Raw genomic sequence first — 21,659 nt, 5'->3', positions numbered from 1 at the left:
GCAAAGTTGCTGTTGCTTTCTGAATTTTTGTCCTTTTTATCCAGGATATGTTTGTAAATTGTGGCATTCTGCTGGCTCTGTGCTATATGGAGAGCACCAGAGCGGTCCTGCCTGTGGGGTTGTCCATGAAAATTTAGCTAGACCTGTGCTGGCATCATTTACGTGCTCAAAAGAGTTTGGGGGTCACTGGGTGGTCCATAGGGCAGGACTTTGCCTGGAGAAAAGTCTCAGTGCAGCAGAGATTCCTGTGGCAGTGGTGAGTGTGGAGGGCTCAGGAAGGACAAAACCCCAGCCAGTGTCTCGCAGGACGGTTTTTCTCTTGGTGGTTCTGGTGGAGGTGCAGGGAATGTTTTTGGTTATTTAAATTATTTAAGTTATTCTGGTGAGTTCTGCCATAAGGAGGGGAACAGGGGCTTGACCTGTGATATCATCCAGGGTGGAACATTTTTTTTTTTATCCATGCATTTTTTTTTACTGGTTTTTGGATGGATGAGCTGAAGGACAGTGAGTCAATGGATACTGTGTGCTTGGAACACTGCACTAAGTTTGGATGCCTAATCATGAAATTAAATTCTCCCAGTCCAGGACCCATTTGTGCTGCTGTAGTTGAGTGATGCTCTGACTCCCAGCTCTGGTTTTTCTGCCCCAGAGAGGACACAGCCTATAAAGCCATTTCAGTTGATCTAGATGGAGCCTGAGCATGTTGGAATAAAGCTTTCCCCCCCAGGGAAAGCATGCCAGGCTCATGGTGGCACATTTGATGTGTGTGGGGGACATTGAGCATCCAACCTCTGCTGCTCTTCTGCAGAAATATTTTGTTAGGATTTCTCCCCCTCCCATATTTGTTGAACAGCGTGTGAAATTTGGCACATTTGATGGAATGATAAGATTTACCCTTGAAATTGAATTTGAAAAAATTTGTGTGTGAGCAAACCTGTGTGGGGGTAGTTGGAAGGGAAGCTCATAATACCACCAAGGTCTTTAAAAACTACGAGCCTGAGCCTGCTGTCCTCTCTTCACCTCAATTTCTCAGGTGTGACAAGCTTGAAAGCCAGGAACCTCTCTCTGACTGCACACTAGACATGACACAGTGAGTATATTTTTGGAAAATGAAGAACAATTGGTGTGTTACTGAAGGAAAAAATACAACTGATGCTACTTCACTGAAGGAAATCCCACTGCTTCTCCCCCTTCCCCCCCTTGTTTTTTTTTTTGTTTTTTTTTTTCCCCTGGAAGCTACAGAATTTACTACACTGTTTATGTGCTGAAAGAAAATGGTGATAAATTAGTGCCTGCAGCCAATCCTACTTGTGCCACAGAAATGGTTGTATTTATGGAAGTGGTCAAACATGCAGTGGTGTCCAGAGATGTATGGCAATGTTCACCCCAGACCACAGCAGTGTGTGATTTATCACAGGGCACAGAGCAGGCCGTAATGTGTGCCCTAATTAGTGTAATGTACCTTGTAATAGCTGTGAAATAAATTCTGCACCAAAGCTTGTGGCCCAAAACCACAGGATCTGTTGCAGATTCCATGAAGATAAAAAGGGGAAAAAAAAAATAAAATTACCTAATTCTGTGAAGGCCTTTGGGTGAAGTCTGAAGTACATCTGTACATAATCACAGAATCACAGAATGGTTTGGGTTTTGGAAGGGACTTTCAAGATGATCCAGTTCTAACCCCCTGCCTTGGGCAGGATCACCTTCCACTGGACCAGGTTGCTTCAGCCCCCATCCAGCCTGACCTTGAGCACTCCCAGGTGGGATGGGGCTTGGAACAAGATGTAGGTGTAAACTTTGTGGGTATAATATGTGTTAACTTTGCATTGCTCACCCCTTTCCTCCCATGACACAGAGCTTTCCTCTGCTCCACAGTCTCATTCTTCCTCTGTCAACCCAAGCAGGACTGGGAAGTGTTTATTGATTAATGAATTAATCAGCCCCACATCTTTTCCTGCACCCTCTTTGTGTGGCTCTTTTTAGCTCTTGGTGGTTCTAGAGAGAGAGGATGACTGATGATCGTGTTTTGAAGCTCTGTGAGTGTCTTCCAGTTCCTTATCTCTCTTGCAGATGGTATTTAAGTGTGGTGCAAAACATAATTCTCATGTGGGAGTGGATCTCCACATGGACTTGGAGAATTTCTTCTGGTGTATTGCTGAATGATGCAACCAAAATCAGCTTTTTTTTCTGTTTTTTTTTTTTTTCTTATTTTTTTCTCATGGAGCTCCTGGAGGACTGTCAAGTACTGATGTTACCAATTCATAGAGAGGGAAACTGGCTCCCCAAGGGCTTTTGCTGTGAAGTGCTGTCAAGAAGGACTAAGCAGAGACCTTTGAGCTTTGCTTCCCAGCTGAGGTGCCCTCCAAGGGCTTGGAAAAATGGAGTTTCTTAGTTGATGTAGGATGAAATTTCCTTCATTACTTGCTAGTCTTCTATCTACTGTAAAGGTTTGTTTTCTTATTTTTATTTTTATAAAGAACCTTCATTATTCAGATAATTATTAGGACAGATTTTTATTTTGGGGACTGGTGCTGTGGGTTTTTTTTCCTGTTCTCTTTCTGTTTTCCCCTTATTTGGCTTTTTCTCTGCAGATCATGAGTATTTGATTGGGGGTGGAAGAGTCAAACCAACACAAATTTATTTGGTCTGTCAAACCTCCTCTTTGTAATATTCTTCTCCGTGTAAAAGATGACACAAAATCAATCTCCTGGTTGGCGTCGTCATTCCTCTTCTGGCAGCTTTTCTCAGTGATCGTTATTTTTTGTTTGGCTGCATTTTATTCTTTAATGTGTTTTCAAATACATCATCAGATAACAATTGTCAAGATCCTCCTTCTATTTGAAGGTCTGAGAGCAGATGTGAGTTTGTGTGGCCTTTTTCTAACCTTCTGTGATCATTTCATGCAGTTTTGTTTTAGAAGGGATACCAGGGGAAGGAATTGAGTGCCAGTCAGGAATGAAGAATGAGGATATTACATTGTGGAATGGGAAGTGGTTTCCATCTTTTTTTTTTCAAACAATACATTTGCGGAAGCTTCTTCCAATTTTTTTTTTTTTTTTTTTTTTTTTTTTTTGTGCTCCATTCACTCAGCTTTTCTCTCCCATCATGCTGCTCTTCTGTCACTTTTTCAGGTTCTCCATCATCTTTGTGAGTGACTGTGAAAGCAGCTGCCTGGTTTTAAGTAAAGTGGACCAAAATATGGGTTTTTAAAACTACCATTCCAGTGGTGAAGTTATTTTTCTTCCTGAACACTTTAATTCAGTACAAGTTCTTTCATACTATAATTAGTTTGTTTTGATAGACTTCTTTTAGAGCCTTTATGTGTGTAGAATTCTGGATTCAGGGGAAAAAAAAAAGGAAAATAAAAACATATGGACATAGTTGTGCTTCTAATCTGAATGGAATGAACTTTTAATATTTTTTACAGTTAAAACTTCGCAGGGGTTTCTCTTTCCTCCCACCCACATAATAAAGATGATACACGAGTTCCATGATCTGAGGAGCTGGTCTGTAAAGACTAGGGAAAGTTATTTTTGTTGAGAGAGTATTGAGGAGTCAACTGATGGCAAAGAGCGATGACCAAGAGGACACAGAGTGAGCTCCAACAGTGATTTATCCTCCAGCTGATTTACTGGAAGATCATTCTTTGCCCAAAAGTCCATACTGGTGGAAATTTTAATCCAAATTTAGTGAAGGATGTAAATATAAATCTGAATGGAATTCTCTTTGAGTTTGTCTTATCCTGGGGGAGGATGCCAGGGAGTTTCTTCCTGCCCCATGAAGTGGATCTGCACAGATTTACCCTGTGCTCAGTACGAAATTGCAGGTCTCTGGAAATTTGATGGTAACTGTGAAATTACCCTTCTTGCAGTTCTGCCATTAAGCTGTTGAAGAGATTTATTTCTTGAACAGCTGTTCTCAGATTGGAATTTTCATTTCTCTAAGTAGGATTGGAAGCTGGGCAGAAAATTTGGCAGTTGGGTTGATGAGGCAGCAGTCAGAAAATTATGAACAAAAAAAAGATGTTTTCTTTATATGTCTTCTGATGATGTGTGGCAACTTCTTCCTCTTGCTCTGAGAGTTTTGCTGTCAAATTATATTTAATGCTGTCTTCAGTTGTGTCCCATTGATCTTTTTGGTGAATGCTGGTTGCATTTGAATTTGTGTGTCTAAACAGTTTCTTATGAGGGTGTGTTGGGTTTTTGTTCTGTTTTTCCAGAACATTAAAGGGTGACTGCTGTTTCTCTAAAAAGACAAGCTAAAATCTTGTAAGTTACCATTTTTTAAAGATGTCTCAGCTCCTGAGGAGACAAACTGCGTTCCTAAAGGTGTTACAACTCACTTCAAGATTTTATTAAGATGCCTCCCTTCTCCAGCAGTGATTAATTGCTGCTCCTGTAACCCAGTGGATGGAATGGCCTGGTATAAATCCAGACACGTGGAGACCTTTGCTTATCTTTAATCATCTGCTGTCCAGTGCCACAGTGGAATAAATTATTATTGTTATCATAAAAGCTGCAATTTATCTTCAATCAGGCCTCATGGCTAAATTTTTTATTGTCTTCCTTGAAGCTTAGTAGATTTTTAATTTTTTGTTTTTTAATGTCTACCAATAGAAATTAAATTAGAGCATTTTAATGTCTACCAATATAAATGAAATTAAGAGTTATTTGCAGAGGTAGCCACACAGTTACTGCTCATCACAATCTGATTGCAATGATTTCTCTTCAAACTGACCCAGAGCAGAATAACTGGGGTTATGTTTCCTTCTGCTCTTGAATATTTGATTCCCAGGCACACAGTCCTCCTTTTCCTTCCCCATATCACTTCACTTGATGCATTGGCAAGAGCTGGGTAGAACAAACAGGTATTTTGTCCTCATGAGATATTTGGCAGGTCTTTATTTGCTTTCTCAGTGCTGTTCTCCTGATGTGAGCCAAGGATCAGAAGCTGGGTTTATTTTAGGCAACTTATAAGACAAAATATAAGCTGCTTCAGTTCCTTTTCTTCCTCTGTGTAGGCACAGGCTACACTGTGGGAGCCGCTGGAATTATATCTCTTAACAATACAGCCTTTCATCTTTCCCAGACTGCAGTATATATATAATCCAACTGGTTGGTTTATTACATTTTTATTGCTGTCAAATTTTTCCAAAGATTAGACTGGGAGGAATAATGCCTTCAGAGTGAGATCTATGGAGGTGTGAAATGGCCTGTGAGGAGGGGCACTGGGAGCACCACGGCTTGAGTTATTGCAAGGCAGGCAGTCCTGAGGATGGGAAAATACCCCCTGGAGGTGTTGATGCCTGGGTGACCTGGCTGGGATGGATTAGCCCATGCTGGGGGTCACCTTTCCAGATGTAAATTTGTCGCCTTTCCAGATGCAGGTGCTCGCAGGGTGGGTGCGTCCTGCTGGGAGCAGAATTGGCTGTTCCCGCTGAGTCTGTGGGATTTAAAACATCTGTGAGATGCATTTCCAATGAAACAGCCAAAGTTGCTGTGTGTTACTGGACTGCAGACTGTGTTTCTTCACATGGCTTCTGGATGGTTAGTTTCAGACATTCTCTCACTTCTTTAAAGGCTTTTATTGCCCTCCCCTTTACTGGGGCTTTTCAGTACCTAAAACGATCTTATAATCAGGCAAGGACAGGTTTTTGCAGGGTACATATTGTTAGGAGAAGGGGTAATGGCTTCAAATTAAAGGAAGGTAGATTTAGACTAGAGATTAAGCAGAAATATTTTATGCTGAGGCTGGTGAGACCTGGCACAGGTTGCCCAGAGAAGCTGTGGCCTCCCTATCCCTGGAAACTCTCAAGGTGAGATTGGACAGGGCTCTGAGCAAACTGGTCTGGTTGAGGGTGTCTCTGCTCAGTGCAGGGGATTGAAACCAGGTGACCTTTAAAGGATCTTTCCAGTCCAACCTATTCTATGATTCTGTGATTTCATTTTTAGGTCTGAATAGGACTTCTGAATAAATATAAAGGGTTGAGCAGCTGGTGGTCTTATGGCTGAAATTAAAGGACCAAATGCTGATTGGTGCAATGGAGCTCTTGAAATCAAGAGCTGATGGTTATTTTTCACATTTTCAAAGCTTTCTTGATGGACCTGCTATCTTTATCTCTCTTTTTTTTTTTTTTTTTTTTTTTTTTTTTTTTGTGGTAATCTGTGCACACACACTCCCATTCTGCTTACCAAAACCTCCACCCTGCAAAGATTGACTTTCTTTTCCCATTTGGAGGAACGAATGTCTTTTCATAGGCAGTGGAAATGTGGGGAGGAACTGCTGCAGCAGAAGATTTGAAAACTTGTCTCTATAAATGGTAAGGGCAAATTCAGCATTTCAAAAATAAATAATAATTTTAATGTACATCTTGGTGGAGGCTTGAGCTTCATTTGCATGGGTGTATGAATGCGAGCAAGAAACCAAGTTATTTCTAAAGAACTCAACAGCCCAGCTTTGCTTTTTCCCCTAGCAAAGCTAGATATATTGTGCAGTGTCCAAGACCTCTTTCTTCTCTCCACCAGGGAAATTTCTGTTCTTTTCACATTCCTTCATTTTATCACAGAGGGCTTCCTTTGAATCACCCAGGACCTGATTAATTCCTTATTCCCATACAGATGTGAACTCTGACCGGATCAGCTCATCCTCATATTTTAAGCTAATAATTTGTGCTCTGTGGAGGTTATCTTGTGGGGTTCTTCCAGAGAAGAACCTTGCCACGTAAAGAACTTCCTTTTGCTTTTTGTGATTATTAAAAGATTTGCACCATTTGCAAGAGTATGTCCTGAATGCTTTTTAAAAATGTATTTTCAAAAAAAAAATAAAAAAAATGTTTTCCAGCTCTCTGTATTATTTGATCCGTTATCTGTTACCTTCACTGTAGAAAGTGCCTTGCTGCATTTCAGCGATAACCTTATTGCTGTGTATCTGAGGCAATGTTTAGGTTTCTGTAGTGCTTTTCATTGTGGCATCTCCAGCAGCTTTGCAAGTGTGCTGGAAAGTAGGTCAGTGTTATTCTCATTTATAAAATAGAGGCTGAGTCTTTAGGTTTCTCTGTAACCAATTTCTTTGTTGCTCGCAAGGGGTTCTGGCTGTGGAGAAGTTGCTGACTTTTCCTCTTCACTTTGCAGTTCTGAACCTCCCCCTTCTTTCCCAGTACAGCCACAAAACCACTTCTGGGATGTTGAGAAAGATCTGTCATCATTTCTCATCCCAAACTTCCATGCTGAACTTTTCTTCTCCCCATAGAATGGTTTGAGTTGGGAAAGACCTTAAAGCTCATCCCATTCCAACCCCCTGCCACAGGCAGAGACACCTTTCACTAGACCAGGTTGCTCCAAGCCCCATCTAACCTGGAATTGAACAAATCCAGGGACTGAGCAGCCAAAAATTCTCTGGGCAACCCTTCCCGTGCCTCACCACTCTCATTTTTGTTCTTTCCAAAATCACTTAATCTGCATCCCCAGGAACACTCAGAAATGTGCACAGTGGGAAGATGAATGTGAAAATTTATCTCCAATGCAGTAATTCAGCTTGACCTTTTCTTGTGTTTTAGTTTAGCATTTTACAATTATTTTTATTTTACAATACAATTATTATTAGTTTAGCATTTTACAATTTTTCTTTAAAGTTCTTAGAGTTTCACAGGAGGGGCTGATCCGAAGGTGGGAGGCAAAGAACTGGTGCTGCAGGAGGGCTTGCATCAATCTCTGTTATGCTTTCATTGAATTCATTGCCTTTAACAAAGTGTTCCAAAAATAATTTTGGAGGGTTTACCTAGAAGCTTTCTGCTTCCCTCAAGTTCACACCTTGAAGTGGTTTTGTCACAGAATCATGGAATTGTTTGGGTTGGAAGAGACCTTCAAGATGTTTTCATTCCAACCTCCCTGCCACTTGCAGGGACACCTCCCACCAGACCAGGTCATGCTTTGGGTTTGCTGCTAAATTCAGGTGTTCCCCTGTGTCTCTATACATGAAGTAAACCAGTAATTGCCTTTCCTTGGAGATCACAAGTGAAATATTGGAAAATAACATTCTTGTGGCAGATACCATCCCAGAAGGATCAGAGCCCTTGAATTTCTCTTGGATCCATGCAGCTTCTGTGATTCCTGAATGCTTTTTAATCCTGATGGATGTGTGTAGGGAGGCTTTGGTTTATTGAAAGATGAGGTCTGTGGTGCACTCTGCACTGGTCTCTTGGATGGGTAACTGGAAAATGGCATTTTGGTGCATTTGGTTAAGCAAAATACATGGCGTTTTCAGGAGTAGTTCTGAGTAGTTCTTGACTAGGCAGACAGAAAGGTTTTGAAGCAATTTGTAGCAGTTTAGGCCCAGTGGAGTAGATTTGGGTCATTATATCCCACTTTAAGCTACTTTTATGACATTTTGTAGACATTTGATGGCTTTCTGTAGGAGCCATCCACAAGATCATCTACTTCTGTGGCTCTACTCTCTTTTTGTCCTTTTCCCACCTACTCAATGTTACAAACCACCCAGTTACCCTGGAAAAGGAATGGCAGGAGCATTTCTAAGGGTCCATGGTTTTGTGATAACAGAGATTTTGTTAGATGAAAGTGTTCAGGTGAATAATTTAGAGTATGGATCGTGCAATCAGCCCACCCATCTCACTCTGTCTGCGACGTGTCTGACTCCAAATCTGGCAGCCAAAGAGGATTTATACTTTTGGATACCACCACTCTTCTCTGATTGAACTTAGTGTGTGATCTAGAGGAGCTATGTGGAAGTCCTTTGGAGTCCGTGATGCCTTTAAAATGTCATGTTTCAGATTGTTTGCCAAAAAAACTCAGGGTTGGAAGGTCCTCAGTAAAAAGCAAGGTCCTCCATAGGGTACAGGCTGGAAAATGCTGAGCAAAAGGAATTGGAAATGAAGGGGAAAGCATCGAGTGCTCTCAGTAAATTTTGGTGTAGGCTCCTGTTGCCTGTAAATAACTCTGTGCCACTGCTTGCAGCAAGGTTGGAAAGTTGGGCTCCAAGTGCCTTCCTGAGAAGCAATCTGCTTTATTTTATTTTCCAGCCAAAAGATATCAATGTCTAATCCATTTTTGGTCCATTTCTGCTGCTTCTAGAAGCAGTGATGATGTGTTGATTCCCACAGTGCATACTTACTGTGGCTTCCAAAGGTGTGACATCTACTGAGGCATCAAAATGTCCCTGTTAAGCATTAAAATGTGCTTTGTTTGGATGTGTGCGTTAAAATAGGTCTTCTCCCCTTTTCCCCCAACATCAAAAAGCTTCAGAGAGTTACAAGTTGTAAACAGCTACAACTCTGTTCATGAATTAAATGGCAAATAACTAAATCTAGAGAAGTTTGCTTTTCCATGCCAGAGAGTTATGCTTGATTTTGGAATGGGGTCTGCCAGCAGTGTAAATGAAGGAGTTCCCAGTTATTCCTAAACTGTTTCGAAAATTAATGCATGGAGATAAAAAATAGAAGCATCAGACTTTTTTGAGGTGGGTACTACCCACAGTCCTCTGCTTCCATGGTGTGAAGTTACAATCTTGGACAGGAAAAGTTGTCCAGAGTTGTAGATCTCAGCAACAAGTCTAGAAAGAATATTTAATGAATGTAATATTATATATGTGAAGGTCAGCAGTGCTGCACTGAAAAGAATTCAGATCATGCTGTTTCAAAGGGCTGCAAGAGATGTTGCAAACTACAAGTTAGGATTTATTTCTCTGAAAATAATTATCATCCTTGCAGGCAAGAGAAGGTGCCTGCAGAGAGCTTTGTCCATGGCAAATGTGCTGTTTTAAAGACTCTGCACTCATCTCAAATAACATCATTCCATGCCAAAAAGCTACCGCTCTTAGGTAGTTCAAAAGTTGATTTTATTTTTGCCTCTTTTTTTTTTAATTAATTAGCAGAATAAAAATGTCACTGCTATATATGGGCTGTAGAAAGTTAATGTTACTTTTTGACAGGATGCTCTTGTAGGAGAACACAGCTACGGAACTCAGCTATGGATGCTGAGCTGCCTGTTGGAAATAGCACAGTTCAGCCTTTGATTATTATTTTTCACCATATTACGTCATTTCTCCCCAAAATTCAATTCCTCTGTCCTTTGTGTGCTGCAGATTGTCACTGGATTTAAATAGCATCCACTTTGTGCTTGGGGAAAGGGGGAGGTTGAGAGAGTCCCTTTGAAGTGTTTCTTTTTTTTAGAACAGGGATGTCTGTCAGGAGGGAGGTGGGTTTGGTGGCTGACTATAATATATTTTAATTTTAATATATTTATTTTTTAAATTTGTAATACAATAGGCTTGTTTCTCCTGTTAAATACGTGGGGTTTTGGCAGCGCAGCCACCTTAGTGTGACAATACAAATAAACCTCGAGGGCGGGTAGTGAGGCTTTACTGCAAACAGACGCTGCTCTCAGCTCCCCAGAATGTTCTCATCCTACAAAAAATCATGAAGTCACAGAAAGGTTTGGGTTGGATGGGATCTTAAGCATTCAGTTCCAACCCCCTGCCATGGGCAGGGACACCTTCCAGTGGACCAGGCTGTTCAAAGCTCCATCCAACCTGGCCTTGGAGACTTCCAGGGATGGGGCAGCCACAGCTCCTCTGGGGAACCTGTGCCAGGGCCTCACCACCCTCTCATGAAGAAATACACGATTTCTTTCTAATATCCACTCTAAATCTCCCCTCTATCAGTTTGAAGCCATTCCCCCTTGTCTTCTCACTCCATCCCTTGTCCAAAGTCCCTTTCCAGCTCTCTTGGAGCTGCTTTAGGCACTGGAAGAGTCTCTAAGATCTTTCCAGAGCCTTCCCTTCTCCAGGCTGAACACCCCCAGCTCTCCCAGCTTGGCTCCAGAGCAGGAGGGCTCCAGCCCTTGGAGCATCTCTGTGGTTTCCTGTGGACTGAAATTTCACTTGTACTGAAAATGTGATCCTGAGTTTGCAGGTGTTCATGTGCTTATGGGGAAAATTTGTTTCCCACTTGGAAATGAGATGATTTATGCTGAGGAAATCAAGTTGATACTGGATGGGCTTTGGGAGATGCAGCTCTTGAACCCTTCACCTGCTGTTCCACCACTCTTTGGCCTTGTTCCCCTTTATTTCCTTTCTCTTCTTTTTTTTTCCTTTTCGTTTTTTTTTTCCATTTTTTTCTTTTTTTTTCCATTTTTTTCCTTTTTTTTTTTTTTTAATATCTACAAGTAAATAAATATAGAAACGGGAAATAAGTAAAACATTTTACGTAGCCAACATAGCCAGCTGTTTTCCACAGCAGAAGAGATTAAAGTGCATCTAGCTCTTAGCCCTTCTATGGTCTGGAAAATGATTCCTTTTATATCCAAAGTAGATACCCTAAATAAGGTGCTTGACTCCATCAAAGGTTGCAACCAGTGGAACTAGGCAAGGAAAACACGATTTAAACTACCTGATACTATTCACCTTCTGCTCTTGGAGCCGTAGACCGAGGTATTTATATTTTTTTTGCTGGGTGGTGAACGTGAGGGGTTATTCTGTGAAATAGTTCCTTGCTAGAAGGAGGAAAATGTCTACAGCAGGAATGTGCTAATGCTGTTTCCATGTGGGATGTTTTCATGGTTATCCCACCCCCCAACAGCACACACACACATGCAGAGCCCCAGTGAACAACCAAAACAAATGGTTTTCAGCTTGAAAGTCAAAGCAGCATTTATTAAATCTTTAGGGAATAAGGAGTTTGATGTTCTGGTTTTGGGTGCTCCTATTACATCAATATCCTTGTTATCCCAGAGATAAAATACAAGTGGGATTCAGCTTGAGGAGGAAAACTAGAAAAAGTTTTTTGTGTTTTTTAGGTGGTGCAACTGGTGCCTTGGTGGGAAAATGATCACAACTCCAGGGCACCCATTGCAAGTCAAAATACTTGAGGTGCCAGGGAATGTCCCATTCTTTTTGATGCCCGTGAGTAAATGTGGCTCTTGAAAAACTTCACAAATCCTTCTGCATCAAAATAGATCTTCCCCCTCTGGGTCTCTGCTGATGAAGGAATATCTCCTTAGGTGGTTTTGGGTATGTTTTTTGCCTCACTCATCTGCCCTCCAGGCTGCAGCTGATCTGGAATGTGTAAACTGCTCCTCAGCTACGAGAGCACCACATGAGTCTGGTGTTTACAGCCAGGCCCTTGTCCTTCACCAGCTGGAGAAGGTTCACTGTCAGCCCCATGCATGAGAACCCACTTCAGCTCCCAGCCATGACCTCTCCATAACACTGCTGGCCCAAAAAGACAAGAAATAGGATTGAGGCCAAGCGTGTGTCCTCTGATTGCCATGACTTTCCAGCTGTGTGGTGCTTGTGGACATCAGCTTTTCTCTCCAGGAGCTTCCAGCTTGGTTTTTGCTGCCTGTGGGCAGTTTTGTAACCATCAACTGTGATGGTACCACTGCTGTTCTCACCTGGTGGAGCTGTTGAATGGCTCTTGGGGTAAATCATGTCCAGGGAGAAGTGTCTTGAGATGGAATCATGGAATCATTAAGGTTGGAAAAGGCCTTTAAGGTTGTCAAAGTCCAATGTTTGAATGAACACCCACTAAACCATCCAGTGATGTGGCACATCTGCTCATTTTTTGAACACTTCCAGGGATGATGACTCTGCTGCTTCTCTGTTCCAATGCTTTACCCTTCTTTCAGTGAGGAAATTTTCCTTATATCCATCCTGAACCTCCTCTGGCACAACTTAAGGCCAGTGCCCCTTATCCTGTCACTGGAAACTTGGGAAAAAAGGCTGACCTCCACTTCACCACAGCCACTTTCCAGGTGGTTGTAGAGAGCAATAAGGTCTCCCCTGAGCTTTCTTTCCAATTTAGACACCAGCAAGATGATGGTGATTGCTGGAGGACAACATCTTGAGCTCATAGGGCTTTATTGTTCAAGTCAAAATGGGGAGTAGTAGTATGTATAATTGGCTGAGTGTAGTTTATTAATTTATGGTTTGTTTGTTGTTTTCTCGAATGTGAATTGGCAGGATTTTTCTTTAAGTCCTTTTTGAACTTGGTTATCCTCATCTGCTTCATCTAAAAATTTCTCTGAGCTCATATCCATTGTTTGTCAGCTCTTCACTGCTGCTAGCAGGTATCTGAAAATGGAAATATTTTGCCTGGAAATGTGAGTGGTGCTGCACACTCTTGTTGCCTGGCTGGACAGACAGGAATTGCAGTTCTAGATTGCTCTTGACCTTGTGGTAGCATGTGCCTTGCTGCTTACAGAAACTGGGTCCTGCTATGAAAGGTCCTGCTACTAAATTAATTTGGGAGAGTGTTGCAGAAGGCAGGAAGGTTTCCAGAGCAAGGCAGCAGCCCTTGGGGATATTTGGTCAGAAATTTTGTCCTTGCTTTTGTTGTTGACTTGTTTTGTGTGTGTTTTTATTTTACTCAGAGTTCATTAAAGGCTTTTCTGGAAGAGCCCCTTCAGCCATAACCTTTAAAACTGCCACGTGAAGCACGGTGGCAGTCGGAAAAGCCATTCTCTGGAAGTGACATGGTGGCACACAGTCGAGGATTTCATCTCTCTCCCTTTCTTTTTGCCTTTTTTTGTGCAATGAAAATCTGAATTTGATTTGTAATTTCACCACTCCTTTCTACAATGCCAGTGCTCCACATCCACCCAGAGATCTAGTCGGTTCCTCCCATGAATTTCCAAGTTCTATCTGGAACTTCCCATCTCCTTTGTGGCATTCACTTTTTTCCTGCCTTTTTTCCCAAAGGAAAAGTTAATTTCTCTGACTCAGAGGAAGGGCTTTTGGTAAATGCATTTTGCACAGCCTGACTTTTGGTCACAGATGTCCAGTAGGACCATGTCCTGGGGTGACATCATCCAACCAGCCCTAAATCCTGCAAAACTCACCTTGGCAGAACAAGCCCCACCACCACCTTGAGGTGTTTATCAGTTCTTTGATTAAAGTTTGGCTCTGCTTTATCTGCATCACTCTTGGCCAGGGGGAGCAGGACACCTTTCCATTGTCCAGTCAGTGTAAACTGTGATGCTGAGGACAGGCAGCTCCTGCTCCTGGTGCTGGAGGTGTTGGAGGCTGGAGCTGAGCTGGTGAAGCCCTCAAGAGAAGCAGGAATTATTCATGACAGGATTTCTCTGTCCTTGTCCCCTGCAGCTCTGTAATAGATTGGTTTAGGTGTTATAATTGCATTACACCTCCCTCTCCCTTCCATTTCCCTCTCTGCTCCTTCCACCCTTCTTCAGTGTTTAATTTATGCAAGATGTGCTGCAAAGGAAACTCGGAATAAAAAAAAAAAAAAGTGATAGAAACAGGAAGGGAATCCCATTGCTCTTTGCATCATTCCCACCCATATTTTGAGAAAGGGTGGAAAATCTTGCCATTAACCTTGCAGTTTTTAGCTGCAAAGCAGAGCTCTCTAAATGCAGCCAGTGGATGGGGTAGGAAGAGAGACGGGATTTTCCCTTTCTCTGTGGGGGCAACCCAGGTGACCAAGAATGAGGGGGAGTGAGCAGAGGATCTGATTAATTGGTACTCAGACCATTAAACCAAACATGTTCAGTATGAATGCTACTAAATTATGTATTTATATTTGCAGGCATTTTATTTATTATATATTATATATGGTATCACAGAGTGGTTTGGGTTGGAAGGGACCTTTAACACCATCTAATTCCAGCCCACTACCATGGGTAGAAGTGTCACGCACTAAATCAGGTTTCTCAGAGCTTCATCCAACCTGTCCTTGAGCACTTAAAAGGGTGAGGCACCCACAACCTCTCTGGGAAGTAGCATGGCTTGCTTTGTTTCTTCTGTCTCATCAGCAAGTTTTTAATTAACATGGAAGAGGTCCTAAATAAGGATTTTAGCGCTTTTTTTTTTTTTTTTTTTTTTTCCCCACTCCTCGTTTGTCAAACTAAAACTGGTGAAAGCTTCAGGCCATACAAAACACCCTGAAGACTGGGATAGCAGCTGGGCCAGGAATGGGAGTTGCCTCTCTACTTCTTTTCCATCTCCAATCCTTTGCATGTTGGTCCAGCACCTTTAAGAAAATTCTGCTGCAGTGTGTTTATTATTTAACTCAGAATAATCTTTAATAATCTCTATAATTTTATATTTATGTGGTGTGTTTTATCTGGCAGCATCCTGTACCTCACATATCACATACAGAAACAGTGATTCTGTCACAGAAGGAAACAACACACAAAAATTGGATTTTCTTTTTAATTGAGGTGTCTAACCTTAATTACAGCAGGCTGTTGGTCCAGCAAACTTTTTGCTTGAGGAAGAAATCCATTGAGAGCATTTTCACCTCATTGAAAGACATAAAAATTAAACCCTGGATATTTTGTTCTTGTTTGTTAATGCAGAGAAATAACAACTTGGAGTATGAATAATGTAAAAGGCATGCAGTAGTTTGTGGGAGAAGTGAGTCAGTTGTGCTTGCTGAAGCAGGCTGAAGTTCACCCAGAAAGAAGCACCTCTTGCTATGAATGAACGAAGGAAAATGTGGATGTTATTTTTAATGATAGATGTGACATTTTTCAGCTTCTGAATGGCCATGTGGGAATCCAAGACATGTGCAGAGAGAGAGAGACAGTGAAATGGACCTGTTCAGTAGTAAAAAGTAGTAGTAGAGGTGGTCTGAAGTTCTGGAGAGATTCTTACGGAAGTGAAATAGGGAGATTTTTGCTTTTTTTTTGATTATATATCAGCTACTGCATCTTCCTGCCAAATACAGTGGATTGTTTGTTTGGATTTTTTTCCTGGGTAACTAGGGCACAATACATAGAAAGGCTGATCATTTTATAAGTCATGAATTTATTGAGTATGGCTAAAACTTGTGATTTTTTCGAGGACAGAGAGGAAAGAGGGGTGGTGCACTGACAACCTGGGGAGACTGGAAGGTTGTACTTTTTCCCCTTCCCTTTCCCCTTCCCTTCCCTTTGTCTGGAGTGTTGATCCAGGTGAGAGCCTTTCTACAGATTTAAACCATTTAGCTGAACATTTAACTTCCACAGTGGTATCTTGGGGGACTTCTGTGTATTAAAGGATGGTAAAATTGCTAATTTTTATGCATGTGCTTAATTAGTTGAACTTCTGCAATTAATTTAGTTTTGATTGAAATGTTGTTGCACACAAGGTGTTGTTTGGTTGCATCTTCATGATCAGAGTTAACATTAAATCCTCTTTTCCTCCCTCTGCTCTCTGGTTGGTGGCTCCTGGGTGGAGACAGGCGATATCTGTAGGGCCAAGTGGGAGAGTAGATAAATATTGTCAGGGGATTTAATACTGATTTTATTTTCTTTTTCCCCTTTCTCTTTCTTTCTTCTTCTCCTCCATGGGAAGCCAGATGTGGGTGGAGAAGGCTGTGCACTTAGAGGCTGTTGGTTTAAGTGACTTGGGATGGAGCCACGTGTTGCACATCCCTCAAGCAACAAGCAACAGGACTAGAGGAAACAGCCTCAGGTTCTGCCAGGAAACATTTCTATTGGATATTAGGAAAAAAAAATCTTCATAAAAAGAATTGGAAGAGGCTGCTTAGGAAAGTGGTGGAGCCACCATCCCTGGTGAAATTTAACACGTAGATGTGGCACATGGGGACATGGTTTAGTGCTGGCCCTGGCAGTGCTGGGTTAAAGATTGGCTTGATGATCCTAAAGATCATCCTTTTGCAACTTAAATTATTCCAGGATCTGTCTGTCATGCTGTGGTGGTACATGGAGGCTCTGTGGGGAAGAGGAGGAACTGGGGAATCCTGTTTTGAGGATGAGTTTGGGAGCACTGGTGTTAATGGATGAAACTCCTGATGGGGATGTTGAAGTCACTGCAGTCATTTACTTAGCACAGGGTGAGCTGATAAAAGGTGAGTGGAAGGTACCAGGTGTCAAAGAAGTCAGAATTTGTAGTGGAAATGAGCTGAAAATGGCAAGGTTTTGGTTGCTATGGGTTGGGTTTTTCAATGTTCCCCTAATGCTCTTTCCCATCTGGAGATTGCTGAGGACACGGAAATCAAAACAGGTTATGAAGATTTTTTGTGATCTGCAAGAATAAAATAAACAAAAAAAAAAAAAAAAAACAAAAACAAAAAAACCCTTCACCAACCAATCAGCAAAAAAATAACTCAAACCAAAAAAATCTTCTTGTAGCCAATAATAATTTTCAGTGGTTTCTGCAGACTGTAGGCTACCACATTTAATAGGGAAAATGTGTTACAACCCACACATGTAATCATGTGCTTCCTCATGCTAGAGACACAATCAAGCATAAAATTACACAGAAATATGGATTCAGGAAAGAAAAAAAAAAGGTAATGGTTGGTGGCATCTTGGAACAGGGAGTCAATAAATTGCCAGGAGAGAAAAGATATGTGTGCACCTCCAGCAGTGGACATGAAAACCAATAGGAAAAATTTCAGGAGGAATGAATGGATTCAGTAATTCCTTGTACTCTTGCATGAACATGGACATTTCTTTGGGAGATACCTTGTGGTCAGATAAACGAGTTAAAAGGCAGTAAATGGGAATTTGACACATTCTTGATGTTCTAGAAGAGAAGAAATTTAACTCTCTGTTTTAAATTTATGAAATTCTGGAGTTAAAATGCCTGGACTTACTTCTCTGGAGCAAAGGACATTGTCCTGCACATAGCTAAAATGGCACTTAAATAACTTGTTTAATGTCCATGTCTTAAAAATCAAAAGTGGTGATCTTGTGTGCATTTGTATCATGGCCCATATCATCACTTACAGGTAAATGTAACAGAGATTAATAATAACATTTTCTTTATTAGCTTCCTATTAAGGTGGTTGAATTTGAACTTGAGCAATTTGCAGCACAGCAGATCTGAGCAGTCATCATTTGCATATTAATAGCCGAAATCAAAGCTGGGCTGAATGCAGACTGGTGGATTTAATTTCTGTTTTTTTTTATCATATCTCTGCTGGTTTCTGCTGTTATAGCCTTTTAAGTTTGGGTTTTTTGGTTTTTTTTTTCTTTTTTTTTTTTTTTTTTTGGATGTCCAATTCTTTGTAGCTCCATTTTGCCACATATCTTTTAATAGGCAACTCATGGAGCCCAGGTGCTGCACAAACAGAAGAAAATAAAATAAATAAAAAAAAGAAACAGCTTCCATGTGGAATTATTCATTTCAGATTGTGGAGGAATGTTTTAAATGTTGCTCATGTGTTGAATATTTTGGTGTAGCAAGAGAGGAAGGGACAGGTTGGAAAACTGCTCTGCAAGAGAGAAATATTGTTCTGTAAGGGAATGTGGAGCAAGTGGAAGAGCAGCAGTGTCGAATCTCAGGATAAAGGAAAAATTCCATGAATGTGTGAGGCCAGGAGCAGGTCAGAAGAGTTACAGGAACAGGACTAAGCCTTTGGACATGGCTGAACCTGAACTTTCTCATTTCCCTTTTGAGCTGCTGTGTTTTACACCTGTTGCTGCCTGTAGTGGATCGGCCTCTGCAAACCCACCCAGCTGCTCATTGCCCCCTTGCCAGCTGCATGAGGGGGGAAAAATAAACAAATAATAAGACAGGGAAATCACTAAATAATTACCCTCACGGGCAAAAACAGACTTGACTCAAGGAAAATTAATTTATTGCAAATTAAAATACATTTGCGTAGTGAGAAATAAGAATGAAATTAAGCCTACACCTTCCCTCCATACATCAGATTTTTTTCCCAGGATGAAGAAACCTGGGAGCTGTTTCAAGCCATGACCTAGAATAAAATCTGTCTCCAAATTTTCTTATTTTCTGTAAATGTAAATCTTCCATTCTAATATTTTGTTTTGTTTTAAATTAATTTTCTTTTTTTTCCCTCCAAGTGCTCTATTTACTTCACTACATAATATTAATGGTCTTATATATTCTTGCATTAAATATGTTTGTTTGTAGCTCTGCTTTCCTGGAAGAAACACCCTCCTAGGTGAGATATCAAGAATATTTTAAACTCCCATTATCAAACAAAATTTTGTGCAAAGACAAGAAAGATACGTGTTTGTAATACAATAATTTAGGTAGAGCGGCACTAATGCAAAGTTGAACACGGTTGTTTCTTTGCATTTTATTTCTAAATTAAAAAAAAAAGGGATCAAACAGCAAAAAAAAACCCATAATCAAACAAAAACTTCCTTTTAATATTTAATGGAGAAGAGTAAGGCTGTGATGTATTTGTATAATTTAAATCCTTTGACAGAGAGAGAAACAATGATGGAATGTAAATAGCTCCTGGGGAAGAGGATGATTCCTTTTTTAAGGACTTCGGGCAGCAATGCTGGGGTGTTGGTGACACTGCTGGGGACTCCAACCACTGGCTCAAGACAAGCCTCCAGATGAGAGGTTACTGATCCAGGGAGCATGGCTTGGAAACCCTGAGAACCTCTGTGCCAAAAGAGAATTTTTTTTCCTGAATTTATGTGACCTAAGATCATCATTTTCTGCTGAACATCAGTTTTCTGGGTTTTTTTTTTAAGATGTCTTTGGTACTGCTTTGTTTTAGGAGCTTCCAGTTTTTGCATGCCGAGGGAGCAAGTTCTAAGAATTATGGAATAGTTTGGGTTGGAAGGGATGTTAAAGATCATCCAGTTCCAATCCCTGCCATGGGCAGGGACACTTTCCACTATCCCAGGTTGCTCCAAGCCCTGTCCATCCTGGCCTTGGACACTTCCAGGGATCCAGGGACAGCCACAGCTTCTCTGGGCACCCTGTGCCAGGGCCTCACCACCCTCACAGGGGAGAATTTCTTCTCTCATATCCAATTTAAACCTTCCCTCATTCAGTTTGAAGCCATTCCCCTTTGTCCTGTGGCTCCATACATTGGTCCAAAGTCCTTCTCCATTTCTCTTTTTTCTGGATTCTCTTTAGATGGTTTGTTATTGTTTCTTCAAACTTGGCAGTAGAGCTGGACAGGGGCAGACTATTCCAATGCCTAATTTATCCCTGTTGGACGGTTTTGGAAACTCATCCCACCTCTGGAATTGGTTTTCATGTAATTACAGCCTGATACCTTATGGTTGATGAGTTTTTTAACTCTGGGACACATTGATTTCCTGTGGTCACTCAAGATGACGCTTTCTCTGCCTCACAGGTTTCACATCATCAGTGTGACATGGTCTTGAGGATGAAAACATTTCCTGAGGTTCAATAAACCACAGTTTCCATAAATCTACACTGATTTGAATATTTAATAACTGTCTCTCATGGCTGAGGTTTACAGCAGTTGAAGAACCAACGCATTAAGCTGTCCTTTTCTTGCTTGTGAGAAAGTGTTAAATTGCCCATTGCAGCCCAAAATTAAATAATTCTTCTTTAATAATTGAGTCCAACATCAGCTATTTCTTCTTCTTTTTCGTCTTGCCTTTTTTTTCCTTTTCTTCTCCCGGATTTGTTGTTAGGCTGGCAGGCCATTAATGAGCACAGTATTGCCTGCTTTACCCTTTTGCTTTGATTCCATGTTAGCTTTTCTTCTGGAATCCCCTTGATTCTTTCCAAATGGTGTCACAAATCAGCACTAATGAGCCAAATCGCTGCTTGTCCTGCTCTTTCACAGCATTTGGTGCTTGTGTTACCCAGGCTTGCTGGATTTAATCACATCTGAGCTGCTATTTTTGGACTTTCCTGAGCAACCGATGGGGTGGACATTAATTTCCACTGACTTTTAGTGAAATTTTGTGTTTGAATGTTTTTCAAATATTTTCCAAAGGTGGAAATAATTTACAAACATTCCTGATTTATCTGAATTGCTCCTGAGTTCAGTCTCCTGTCCTGTACCAGCTCCACTGTGAAAATTAATTTTTGCCTTCACCTTTTTTTTTTTTTTCTTGGTTATTTGGGTTGATTTTTGGTTTCTTTTTGGTTTTGTTTTTGTGTTTACTTTTGTTTGTTTTTTTTTTTTTACTGTAGATTTCTTGTATAATTTTTGTGGTGGCATTGTGAGGATTTTTGTGGAGTTTTTCTCTGGTAGGTACGTTTTCCTTTCTTTTTTCACCAAGTAGATACTCAAGCATAAGGTTTTGGAGTGTTTTATACAATTCTTTAACCCATGTAGGAAGTGCTGCCATCTTCCCTAGCTGAGGATTGTGGATATCCAGGAAGGGATACCTTTGAAGTTCCTACATGTTGTCATTCTTATCTTCTCCTACACCCTTCTATTTTTATAATGAAATGCCTTTTTAAAATAGGCCTTTTAAAACCAGAAAGTTTCTAGAATTAATTTTTTTTAAATTATTTTTGAGGTTTTTTGTTTGTTTGTTTGTCTGTGGTTTTTTTTTTTCTTTTTTTTCTTAAGTGAACAAGTCTTGATTACCCAAACAGCCACTAATTTTCAGTTCTTTGATCAATTCCTCTGTATCAAGATGAGGTCTATCAAAATTCCCTGGAGTGAAGAACAATCTTTCTGAGGTAGGAGACTTGTCAGAGGCATTGTTTAATAATTCCAGGGGTGTTTCAGCTCTGACAGCCGGAGGTTACAAGCAGATGCCAGTTAAACTGAAATCCCTCAATAAACCGTTTTTCTTTACCCTTCATAAGCAAATGGTGGGTTTTTAGTGTGTTTGTCAGTGGTTTGGAAGTGCTGTCACGTGTGGGTTTGTGTTCTCTTGCTTTGGTGGTCAGTCTTGAAGAGGTTAAAACATGGAAAAGTCAAGTTCCAAGTATGCAAAGGCCTCTTGGGCTTTTCAGGCATTCATTGAATGGTT

At 40.9% G+C, this 21,659-nt stretch overlaps 1 protein-coding gene across 13 annotated transcripts in view; it reads left to right on the top strand.

Annotated features, from left to right (window-relative positions):
* Positions 1-21,659, top strand: part of TSNARE1 (t-SNARE domain containing 1) — a 453,286-nt gene that overhangs the window by 55,438 nt on the left and 376,189 nt on the right. The window contains exon 3 of one of the 13 annotated variants that reach the window (XM_058832847.1): positions 1,034-1,090. The exons of the other annotated variants lie outside the window; for them this stretch is intronic. The gene's annotated coding sequence lies outside the window, so the exon portion shown is untranslated. The remainder of the gene's footprint in view (positions 1-1,033; positions 1,091-21,659) is intronic. 13 annotated transcript variants of the gene reach the window in all.

The sequence above is a fragment of the Poecile atricapillus genome, chromosome 2 (genome assembly GCF_030490865.1).
Source record: "Poecile atricapillus isolate bPoeAtr1 chromosome 2, bPoeAtr1.hap1, whole genome shotgun sequence".
Classification (NCBI taxonomy): Eukaryota; Metazoa; Chordata; class Aves; order Passeriformes; family Paridae; genus Poecile; species Poecile atricapillus.
The sequence above is the reverse complement of the archived record's forward strand: the minus strand, read 5'-3'. Positions and strand labels throughout refer to the sequence as shown.